This window comes from Patiria miniata, unplaced genomic scaffold (genome assembly GCF_015706575.1).
Source record: "Patiria miniata isolate m_02_andy unplaced genomic scaffold, ASM1570657v1 HiC_scaffold_30, whole genome shotgun sequence".
Lineage (NCBI taxonomy): Eukaryota > Metazoa > Echinodermata > Asteroidea > Valvatida > Asterinidae > Patiria > Patiria miniata.
In genome coordinates this window covers 5,454,832-5,466,899 of record NW_024037070.1, presented here as the reverse complement: position 1 = coordinate 5,466,899, position 12,068 = coordinate 5,454,832, and positions in this window count along the sequence as shown.

Below are 12,068 nucleotides of genomic sequence, written 5' to 3'. Positions count from 1 at the left end.
TGCCATAAAAAAAATGTTGATATTCACCCAACTGCATGAAGACCATGATTTTGGAAATTTCGGAGTTGTGAAGTGAAGCTTGAGGAAACTGAAGATCGGAACTGCGTCTCCATCTTGTCTCAAACATTTCTGACATCTTCATGATTTCCTTCCGACGCGGATACAGCCAAAGGTGTTGTATTTACACCGAAGCGGCGGGTAAGAAATTTGAGAGCGCCTGCCACGTGCTTCTGGAAAAGATGTAAACGAGCCGACCGTCGCATCAGCAGGGCTGCACCACCATTCCTTGCAATTGGCATAAAATAATCATATGGCCATTGCAATTGACATGAATGGATATTTGTACATTCCACACGCACAAAGATGGAAATGTGGTCCACATTGTCATTACGGACACACTCTCGCAAAATGTGGTCCGACAGCTTTCTATACAAAAACCTCGTTGGCTTGGGGTTTTGTACGTAAACCTTATCAGTCAGCCGATCACGCTCAATTGACTTCGGCCAAACCGCAGTCCCATCATAAGAAATAAGTTAACAATGTTAACCGGACCATTTATTCGCGTTTAGTGGAGTCCTCTTCTACTGTCGCTCCACCACCCTCTAGTGTCGCCCCACTTACCGATGATCATCACATTTAACAAGTCCTCTTTCTACTGTCGCGCAACCACCCTCTATTGTCGCCCCCACTTACCGATGATCATCACATTTAACAATCTCTTTTTACTGTCGCGCACCACCCTCTAGTGTCGCCCAGGCTTACCGATGATCATCGCAGTTAACAAGTCCTCTTTCTACTGTGGCGCCGCCACCTCTAGTTTCGCCCCACTTACCGATGATCATCGCATTTAACAAGTCTTCTTTCTACTGTCGCGCCGCCACCTCTAGTGTCGTCCCACTTACCGATTATCATCGCATTAAACAAGGCCCTCTTTCTACAGTCGCGCCACCTCTAGTGTCGCCCCACAAGCTTACCGATGATCATATTTCGCGCGAGTGTGACGACACAAAATGGCTGTGATGACGTCATGGTATGCATATTCATTACCCGCTCTTCTCTCGAACTTTTTATGCTACCTGTTATTTCTCAAACGCCATAGGGTAGCAGACCAGTAAATAAACTTCCATAGACCCCAATGGTAAATGCTCCCACTTCAAAAATTCGGGAAAAATACTCACAACTCTCCAAGGTGTTCGAGACACACATCAAATTAAAGCTTATTTCATCATCTTTCATTTTCTGTTCAATTTACAGGGGGTCAACTGATGACTTTTAGGAAAAATTTCCATCTGAAGACGATCACCCCTGAAAATAGTCCTGAAGCCCAACGCCATTTTGAAAAAACGATGCCTACACTCCATTGCAAAATAGAGCGCTTTTAGGGTGCAAATTACATCCAAATTACACAGAACTGCAAGCTCCTAGTCCCGTGCACGGCTTCCACCCATATTTTTTACAAACCCTCAAGTTCATGGCCCACAGCATGCTCAAATACAAAGATTGTGAGGGCATACAAATCGCGATTTGGCCGGCGCAGGCAATTTCGGACCGATTTACTGGTCTGCACCACAGGTCGAACGCTGCATCAGCAGAAAGATCCGAAGGAAAATGGGTTTCGTACCACACGAGGGCGCCGTGCGAGGCTGGTTTAGACTTGATCAAGTCATTCACTGGCTTAGCGTGATAATTTAGCCTGGAAGTGTTTCGTTATAAAAAAAAGTTTGTTGTGTGTTTTTCTTTATTATGTACAGGCTGATTTCAATTTGGAATGTTTTACGTGTCCTTTTTGCCAAATTTATCGTGCTTTAATTTGTATCATTAGTTACGTCTGAATTAAGTGCATGATGCAAGTTATATGGAGGTATAGAAAATTTCCGGCAAAGTAGTGCTTACCAAAATAATTCTCAAGCGTTCGGACCCGGTCCTTCTTCAGTGGTTTATTGTTCCTGAATCTTTTCATGTATTTCTGTGGAGTTATAACGAATAAGTCGACCTGTGTTTGGCACTGGCCGCGGAATAAATCTGCATGAGTGCATCGACCTGGGGCGCCTTGAGATGGTTTTTGTACATGGTTATAAATCGACCTGTGGCGTTTGAGATGGTTTTTGTACATGGTTTATATGTATGTTCAGGCTCATCGACCTGTGGCGTTCAAGTTTGAGATGTTTTTTGTACATGTTTTTAATGCATGTTTATGCAAAATCGATCGGCCTGTGGCGTTTTAGATGGTTTTTGTACATGGTTTATATATGCATGTATAGGCAAAATCGACCTGTGGCGTTTGAGATGGTTTTGAACATGGATGCATGTACATGCTAAATCGACCTGTGGCGTTTGAGATGGTTTTTGTACATGTTTAATGCATGTACAGGCAAAATCGACCTGTGGCGTTTGAGATGGTTTTGTACATGGTCTACGTGTGGATTGCACAATTTCTCAAAGCACTTTTGCAAGTTTAATAGTACGCGCGAAAAGAACAGCGCCCTCAAGCGATATAGAATATTATCTTTGTTCGGATCGTTCTGTTCGACCTGTGGCGTTTAAGAAATAACATCGACCTGCGCCTAGTGATAAATTCCTGCGCGCGGTGAGCTCATGCCAATTTTGAATACGAGGTCCTTGTCTCAACACCGTAGAAACGTTTGACGCAAGCCTTGGGATTTTTATTGGGAACTTACTTTTACGACCTCTAGCCTAAGTTCCTATAGATTAGCTTTGCTTTGTAAGAGCAGGGGAGGGGTTCGAACCCCCCTCAAAAAAAAAGTCCGCGCCTGCATGTCAATGACAGTTAATTTTATTATAAAGTATTTAGCCCAATTAAATGGCATTTTAGAATTAAATCCTGAATGTACATTTTTGTGTTCCACTTGACTTTGTTTTTCAATTTTGTATTTCCAGTTTTAAGGGTGACTGGGCTTTGTTTTTTTTCGTTTCCTATTTTGCGAATTACTATATTGTTAGGAATGTTCACAATATTAAAAAAACGTTATTTGAAAGATGTATATTCCTATGGCGTTTCGTACGTCAATTGGAAATTGCACCATTAATAATAATCAGTAGTAGTCATATTGATCGAACGAAACTTAATTTTGATTATAGTCCATTATTAAATATTCATTAATTTAATACATTGACCTTTGTTTCGTCTTTAATACTTCCGGAGACCTGCCGAGCAGATGTAAATATCAAACTAAACCAAAGTAAAAAAAATAAATAAAAAAAATAGAGGCTAAAAAAACATTCAAAAAGTTATGTGCTGGCCAAGCATTCAGGCATCGGACTGAGCCATAACAATGCCCCAGCCAATCCCTTAGTTCTCTTCCGGGATCTCGGCGTTCCCGACCAATACACACTTCCTTCCCTGTCCATCCATGTAACCCCGGAGGGCCAGTCACCATGTAAAAGCAAATAGCTAAGGGAGGAACAGATTATATCGTTCACTCTGCAGGCCCATCTTGGAATACGCCGCGCCGGTTTGGCTACCTCACCAGAAGAACCACATCCAAAGCCTTGAGGCAATTCAACGTCGCTTCACTAAATCTTGCTTCCATTACAATGTTGCTATTTCTCTTTCCTATGAACAACGCCTGTCCAAACTTCACTTGCCTCCCCTCTACAACAGACTTGTATACCTCAGTGCTTCCTTTGTCATTAAATGTCTCTACAATCAAATTTCTGTTCCTTCACATTTTCTTCCACAGGTCAACACTAGGAAAACCCACACCCTCCTCTTCAAACATCAGTACAGCCGGACAAACTGCGTCAAATTTTCTTTGTTCACCCTCTTTCCAGGTTTTTTAATTCACTTTCCACCGATGTCCGAGACCTTTGCTAGAACGTTCCTCCAAACCTCTCATCAATTCTTTACGTGATCATCTGTTCAGTCTAGACCCCATCTCTCATGCATTCTAGAGCTTTCCTCCCCAGATATTTTTATCCTGACTTCATGTTTTCACAAATCAAGTTTCTCCGGCTCAACAGACTCCCTTTCACTGCATATATTATTAAATATTATTATAATAATGATTTGGACATAGCATGTATGCCAGCTTTTATTTTATTTATTTGTTTATTTTATTTAATTTAATCTTATTTATTTTATTTCATTTCATTTTATTTCATTTTACATGTATTTTTATTTTATTTTATTTTATTTTATTCTATTCTATTATTTTTTCATTTCATTTTATTTTATTTCATTTATATTTATATTCTTATAATTTATTTTATATTTATTTATATTTATTTATTTATTTACTTATTTACTTATTTATTTATTTATTTATTTATTTATTTATTTATTTATTTATTTACTCTTATTTTAATTTGTAATTGTATTTTAATTATATTTTGCATAACTGCTTATTTTTATAAATATTATTTAATGAATTTTATCCTAAATGTATTAATCACTGTTATCCAATTAGTTTGGAGAGCCCCTCGACAGAAACTTGTTTCTTTTGGGTAATCCTGCGGGAGCTTTTTGGGTGTTGTTTTTGTTATGTTTCTGTTATGTTTACTACTCAGTGTTATTTGTATATGTAATTGGTTTGTCTATGATTCACTGTTTGTAATATCCCGGAAAATGAAATAAATAAAAATAAATAAAATAAAAAAAACAGGGCGGCACCCTAGTAAGCCCTGATCCTCCGAGTGGACCACATGCCCTGAACCTGTACGAAGGTGCCAACCTGGAACTCGCGGACAGTACCAGCAGCAGTGCTTACCGATTAAGCTAAGGTACTGTTGGTGATTTACGATGGGAAATAAACATCTTATAATCACTGAATGCGTGCGTTAAAAAGCAAAAAGATACCAAACCGGGATTCGAAACCGGGCTCGGCGATTCGTAGACGACGATCCTAACCGCTAGGCCATTCGGCTTTCTTAGAATTCTGCTCAATAATAATTTGTCTGAATAGGCGGAGAAACATGAGCGTTGTTGAGTGCATCTGTTTTACCTAGCTCCATGGACGAACAGAAGTTGATACTTCGGGCAGCAATGAGCCAATTACTGTTTTCATTTGTTATGTTTGGAAAAATATATACGGCAGCTTCGTTACTCGAAGGCCTATACGTGTGCTAAAACTACTTATCGTTACACAACAATGAACACCGTGATTGTAGGCTTTTTTGAAGCATCATGTGCGTTCAGGGGCGGACCCGGATTTTGCGGGGGGGGGGGGCAGGCCCGTCAGATGTTCATATCCGATTGTTGCGGACAGGCGGACCGTGTCATTATTAAAATAATTATACATTTTTCGCGTTTTTTAAGGCCGGGGGTGGGGTGGGGTTTCGACCCCGTCTGTATCCGCCCCTGACTTCTCTTTTCTCAAATCCGTCACAGCTATTTTATTTATGGACCACCATTGATGGATTTGTTTGTTAACACTGTGAATCAGGCCTCTGTTCCGTTCGCTGTTTCCATCAGTCTAGTCTTTCATTAGCCTTTAATCAAACACTATTTTCCTGAAAAATAATGTGAGCAGTACGTTCTCATCCTTAATTCTCTATATATATATATATATATATATTTAAAAAAAAAAACATTAAAACGTAGGGCGCTGTTCATGACGTGCATCATAGAGCTTCGCTCGTAACCCCCCCCCCCCCCCTCCTCCCCAGCCCGGGCAAACGGAGCCTAGGGCGCTGGGCCAGGAAGGGCTGATGAGCTTCACAGAATCTTGTGTATGAAGTGGGGATGTCTTTCTGGGTAACTTATCAATGACCTATTTATAAAGAAATAATTTGGCCGGCTACGCCGGCCAAATCACGATCTGCATGCCCTCAAATTCTTCGTTATTTGAGCACATTGTGTGCCATGAACTTGAGGATTTGTAAAAAATAGGGGTGGAAGCCTTGCACAGGACTGTGAGCTTGTAGTTCTGTGCAATTTGGTTAAACTGTGGGACCTAAAAGCGCTCTATTTTACAATGGAGTGTAGGCATCGTTTTTCAAAATGGCAACGGGCTTCAGGACTACTTCAAGAGGTGATCATCTTCGGATGGAAATTTCTCCTAAAAGTCATGAGTTGACCCCAAAAAAATTGATAAAAAAATTGAAGATGAAGAAATACGCTTTAATTTGATGTGTGTCTCGAACGATTTGGAGAGTTGTGAGTATTTTTCCCCTGAATTTCGGTAGTGGGGGCATTTATCATTGGGTTCTATGTTCACTGGTCTGCAACCTTAAAAGCGGACATAAGTATCGGACCAGTAGGTGGCGCTCTTCATCCCTTCCGACAGCCGTGGCACGCTTTTTCAGACTGGCCGACTATGTCGACGGCCCGATTTTGCTTCACGCGTCCCCGCCTGGCTCGATCTTAAAAGCTGTAGTTGGTTGCAATTTGCCACTGTGCAACAACCCCGTTATGCCACTGCCCTGATGTGAGTAAAATTGGCGCTGGGGTTGGGGTCAACCCCCCAGCTTTAAAAAAAAAAAAAAATCCTTAGAAATTCAAGAAAAAAATGCACCCCCCCCCCCCTGCTGCGACACCCCAATTTTGTTTGGAAGTAATAATGTCCGCCTTGCACAAAATACGTAAAGAACCAGCTTGTTTCGGTGGTATTATGTACATTATTCTGTGATATAGTGTTAATAATCGTCGGATTTAAACAGCGCACCCATTGAAAATAATGGTACAAGACGCCCGGCCCCGCCCACCCACCCACCACCCCACGGCCCCCCCCCCACCCCCCCCCCCCCCCCCCCTCACCTGCTTTATTACTATACGGAGGCCAAGTGTCCGTAGAAAAAAGGGCTACATTCAAAGAATTTTTGCTGATGAACCCGCCCCCTGCGAAAATTCCTCGATCCGCCCCTGACGCCTGTTGCGATCCACGCTTTTGGCGGGTCGTTTATATTCATCATCGGAAGTTTTGCAAGGTGTCAAAATGCCACTTATAAACAGACGAGCCATCAGCTGAATATCACGCTGCCTAGCTTCTGGGACGTGGCCCACAGGGCTTCCCTCACGCTGATCTGGGCCGGGCCTCCAACAATAATTCCATACCACAGTAATGTTTTCATTCTTGTCGATATCAAACGATAACGCAACGAGACTCTGGCTTGCCAAATTAACAAAATAACACCAAAAAGTTAAAGCACGTCCACAGAAATAAGCCTTGCTGAAAACTTTCCAGGCCTTCTGCTGATGGTGATTTTTTTTACAACCACGCAAGGTGCTAAACAGCATTTCCCGAAAATTTCCTCAGTCCGGTTGTTTAAGTTATTGGTCGCTCCTCCAAATTAATTGCAGAACAGGCGTTCGGCGCCAATTGCTTTTTTTTGTTTAAGGACCGCTGCGTAAAATGCACGTGGAAAAAAAATGATTGATATCAGTGTTTCCAGAGCGGAAGGTGCGGAGTAGTGTTGTCCGAAAATTATTTCCCATTTTGTAATTAATAAGGGCATGTATAGTTTATCAAAATCAAAAAATATATCACGAATTGACGAAATACACAAATTGCACAGCAGGGGTGTGGCACATTATTAATTCCATTTTAGATCACTTCGTGAAAGCCAGGCGGAAAAGTTAATTGATATTAGATTTTTTTTTCCCCCGCAACCTTTATCTTCGTTAGTAATAACAATTTGGCGCATCCATGCGAGCACCACGTAAGAGAAATTAATATTTGACTTATAGAGGCATGGAAAGAATATCAAATTAATTCCGCAACATTTCCAAACTATCGGGACACGCCAAGTGCGCGGTAATTGTTTTGCACGCGCTGTTTAATTATTTCGCGACATCCATGAGAGAGTGATATTGCATTAGACAAGGTTGGGCGCCAAACTACCGACCAATCAAGGAACTCAAAACTACAAATGGAATCTCCCAAACAAACAAGTTGCAGAGTCAGTGACAGCTTCGTGCATGCGTCGTGCGCTCAAAAAGAGGGGTATAAAAATCCGCAGTTGTGAGCGTGCATGACTTGTGTGGGTGCGGAGAGCGACGGCGTTTCAAGGAAAGAGACCGTGCTTTATTAAAGGCGAGACACTTATTTGATGCGAATGAAAAGAGAGAGACAAATTGTTCCTGCTGAAAAGAGTTTGGAGTTCGACCATCAAACACACCTTGCACCGCAATCAGCCAGTCGGGAAGTCTCAAAAGTGAACATGGAAACCACAGTGTCATTGTCGTTTTCCGAGCTCCAGTCCAGCAACAACGAATCCTTCCTGGAGGAGGGCAGAAGCTGTGCGCTTGAAGCTACCGTCGTCTTAGATGCAACTAGGATCGAGTTTATCGAATCGAGGCTGTTGTATTCTCGCTTACAAATCGTCTATATTTTCGTGGTGATACCGATCATAACATCACTGGCCGTCATCACCAATGGCAGTTACCTCTTTGTTGTTGCCAAGACTAAGTCAATGCACACTGTCATTAACATCTACCTGTGTAATCTTGCTGTGGCTGATGTTTTGTTTTTGCTCTCAACGTGTGGGCTTTACATCTATTATTACTTCATTTCAGGCGGAGTATATGCAAATTTTCCAAACGCCGGCACATTGGACTGTAATTCAAGTCAATTTACAAACATTTTCTACGTGACATCGGCGATTTTAATCGTTGCGGTTACTTTTGACAGATATTATGCCGTGTGCTACCCACTGAAGCATCTCATGTTCTCTAAAACTCGAGCAATCAAGATTACGATCGCTGCATGGGTCTTCGCAGTTCTGTATCGAGTGAAGGACGTATTCGTATTCTGGTACAAGACGAGGGTTTGTGTCATTTGGCCCGATTTGCCTCGGTACTCTGAGCTGTCACCTGTCTTGGGATACTGTGATACCATTTCCCCGAGGAAGTCAGTATTTTGGTGGTTCATTTCTTGGACCCCTTGCTCTTTGTCCTCATGATGTTGGCCAACTCTCTTATGTACTTCAAAATTGTGAAGGCTCTGAAAAACCGACCGGCACAGCGAGATGGCCAGCAAGGGTTGAGCGACAGCGCTGACCGCACGCGTCGCAGTGTTACCCGCATGCTACTCGCCAATACCATCGTTTTCTTTATTTTAACCGCTCCCGAATTCATTCATAAATGCCTCCATGGTCTCTATAATTTCAAGGTAGAGTTGCCACCCGCACTGACAAATATCGTGGGGTCCAATGTCACAATTATAACTACGAATATCTTGGTCAACATCAACTCCATGGTCAATCCAATCATCTACAACGTCGCCAATTCCCGATATAGACAAGCTTACAGAGAGGCATTCCTACCGTGTCGTCAAACCGCCGATCGTCAACGTCGAAAACAACTGAGTCGTAACATTGTTGCCACCAATATGACTGTTGATTCTTGAAACATAATTATAGGGATATACATGTAGTAGTAGAAGACGAGCACGAATCTACGATCCTAACGTAAATTTGAACTCGGGCATACGCGGTCTGTTTGAAAAACGGCCCAACTCCGACGCTTGCGACCTCACTTTCACACGGCTAGGTTACTTTGGTACTTTTTGTGATGCAACCTTCCGTCTTTTTTTTTCATTTTAGCTTGCTACTAACAACAATTTGTGTCCGTCTAACTATTTTTGAAATAACTACAAAACCATGAAGTCAATTTTGAAAATGTTTGATTGTACAGATATTCTTATATCCTTGGCCTAAATCCCTATGAGTTTTATTTAATTTCAGTAATGCATCACTGCGCAATGATCAGTAATGATCACAACAACATTTTTGGACACTGTGACCAAGTTCCTTGCCTTAATCAATTTCAGTGATGTGGTATGTAAGCTGTGTAATATTATACATGTTGTGAAAAAAGGGCCTTGAGCATTAAGCTTAGGTCTTGCCATGATGACTGATATCTTAGGCAAATGATTCCAATCCCAGCCACGAAGCATTTTTCACAACATGACGGATTTTACACAACTAACTTGACACAGCATTGAAATTGATGAAGGCAATGCACTTGGTCGCAGGGTCCAAAAATGTTGTTGTGATCAATTGAAAATTGTGTAGTGATGCGTGAATGAAATGAAATGAAACCCAGTGGGGTTTTGGCCAAGGATAATATGAGTATCTGCACGATCAAACAATTTCAAAACTGACTTCATGCGGTTTTGTAGTTATTTCAAAAATAGTCCGACGGACACTTTTGTTTGGGACATTTTACTATAGTATAGATTTTACTATAGTACATGTATATAAATTGCATGTAAATCAGCCTCCTCGTCACGTGTAGCGGAATTATGTAAAGCTGTTAAACAGTATCGTGATGTAAACAATTGGTAAAGATAATGTAATGTTAAGTATTCCTCACTTGTTACATGTTAGTGGAGTGCATTTTATTAAGCCTTTCAAGTAAAAACCCAAATTGCATGTCCGTTGTTCAACACGCTTTGTTTATAGGGTTAGAGTTTTCGAGGTAGGGATTTAAAGGTAAAGGGTGTGGGTGAGGGTTTCCGGGTTTGGGGAGGTTTAGGGGTTAGGTCACATGTTAGTGGAGGGCATATTTTTATTAAGCCTATGAAATACAAATACAATTTGCATGTTCATTATTCAACACGCTTTGTTTATATGGTTAAAGTATTGGGGTAAGGATTTACAGGTATAGGTGAGAGTTTTAGGGTTTGAAAACTTTGGGGGCTATGAATAGGGTGAAGTTGAGGGTTTTAACGATTTTGCTTTGGATAAGTTGGGTTAAAATAAGCCCACAAATATAAACAAAATAGGACCTCGGCAGCCTAGTTGGTTCAAACGTTTTTTGGAAACGGTAGTTAGTTAAGAATGTGATGGTGAAAGGGTGACGTCACAGAATTACGCATATTTTTTTAACAAGCACGGTTATTGTTTGTACTAGGTTTAATTTCCTTCAGTTTTTAAAAATCATTATTACTATTATAATATTTGGTTTATTTGACACTGTAAGGCTGAGTTGTACGGTGGTTATATCATTTGGATTTTTAAATACACGATTTTTCTTTACAAATAATACTAATTAGTTAATGGGATAGAGATAAATACATATCTGGCCAAATTTTCGATTACAAAATTTGGAACTTGGTCACAGGGTCTAAAATGTTGTTGTGATCAATTAACAACTGTGTAGTGATGCGTGCATGAAATTAAATTATTATTATTATACTATATTATTACTATTATATTACTTTTTATTATTATTATTATTATTATAACAAGTATACCCTTTGGGAGACACTTTAGCGTCATAAGTTATACCTTCGGGAGACACGTCGAATTAGGGAGACATTTCAATGTCTCCCTAATTACACATCCCTTACTTAGAGGCAACATTTTAACTTCGCAAATAGGCTAGATCGATTGCTCGTGGTCCAGTAAGTAAAAAGTTCGTGGGGGTAGGATAAGGTAAAATTGCGGTCACAGGTCATTAAAGTTGGAAACAAATGTGTGCACATAAAAAAAGCTACCCTCCCATCGTGGCAGCTTAACTCCTGACCTGGATCCGCCCCTGACTTGGTCGAAAATATCGGTTTTGTCTAGTTTTCGATTTGCTTTTGCTACTCAAGTGTTTACTTTCTTAGAGTTTAGGCACTCTCCTGAAGACGGTCAGAGCATACTGACCGCAACGTCGAGTTTATACCTCTGGTTCTTTTCAGAACCATTCTCTTAGTTGAGAAATTATTCACACATGGTGTTTCCGCAAACCTTTCTTTACCTTAAATGTAGTCGTTTTTACCCCCCCCCCCCATAAATTATGAGGCATGATGGCACATTGCCGGCGCAGCACCAGTCCCACATCACAGCAGTCAATGAAGTCGAGTCAATCACAAGTCATGCAGGGTCACACGTATGGGCAGTACCATATCGAGGTAAGATTGCCAGACAGTGTCTTGACAATATTTACTGTAGCGGCAAGATAAACTAATTTTATTTTGGTTTGAATCGTAGTAAGTTTGTTATTTCAAGGTGTTTCCTATATTTTGTAATTTGTAATCACGGCGTACCTTTGATTGGAATAAGTTTGTTGAGGTAACATGTAAACTTGGGTTTCTGTAATTTCGTTACAGCGCCTTCCGTTGAGATGGCACATTTAATGAGGTCAAGGGTAACATTTTTCACGATGATTGTGCTCCGAT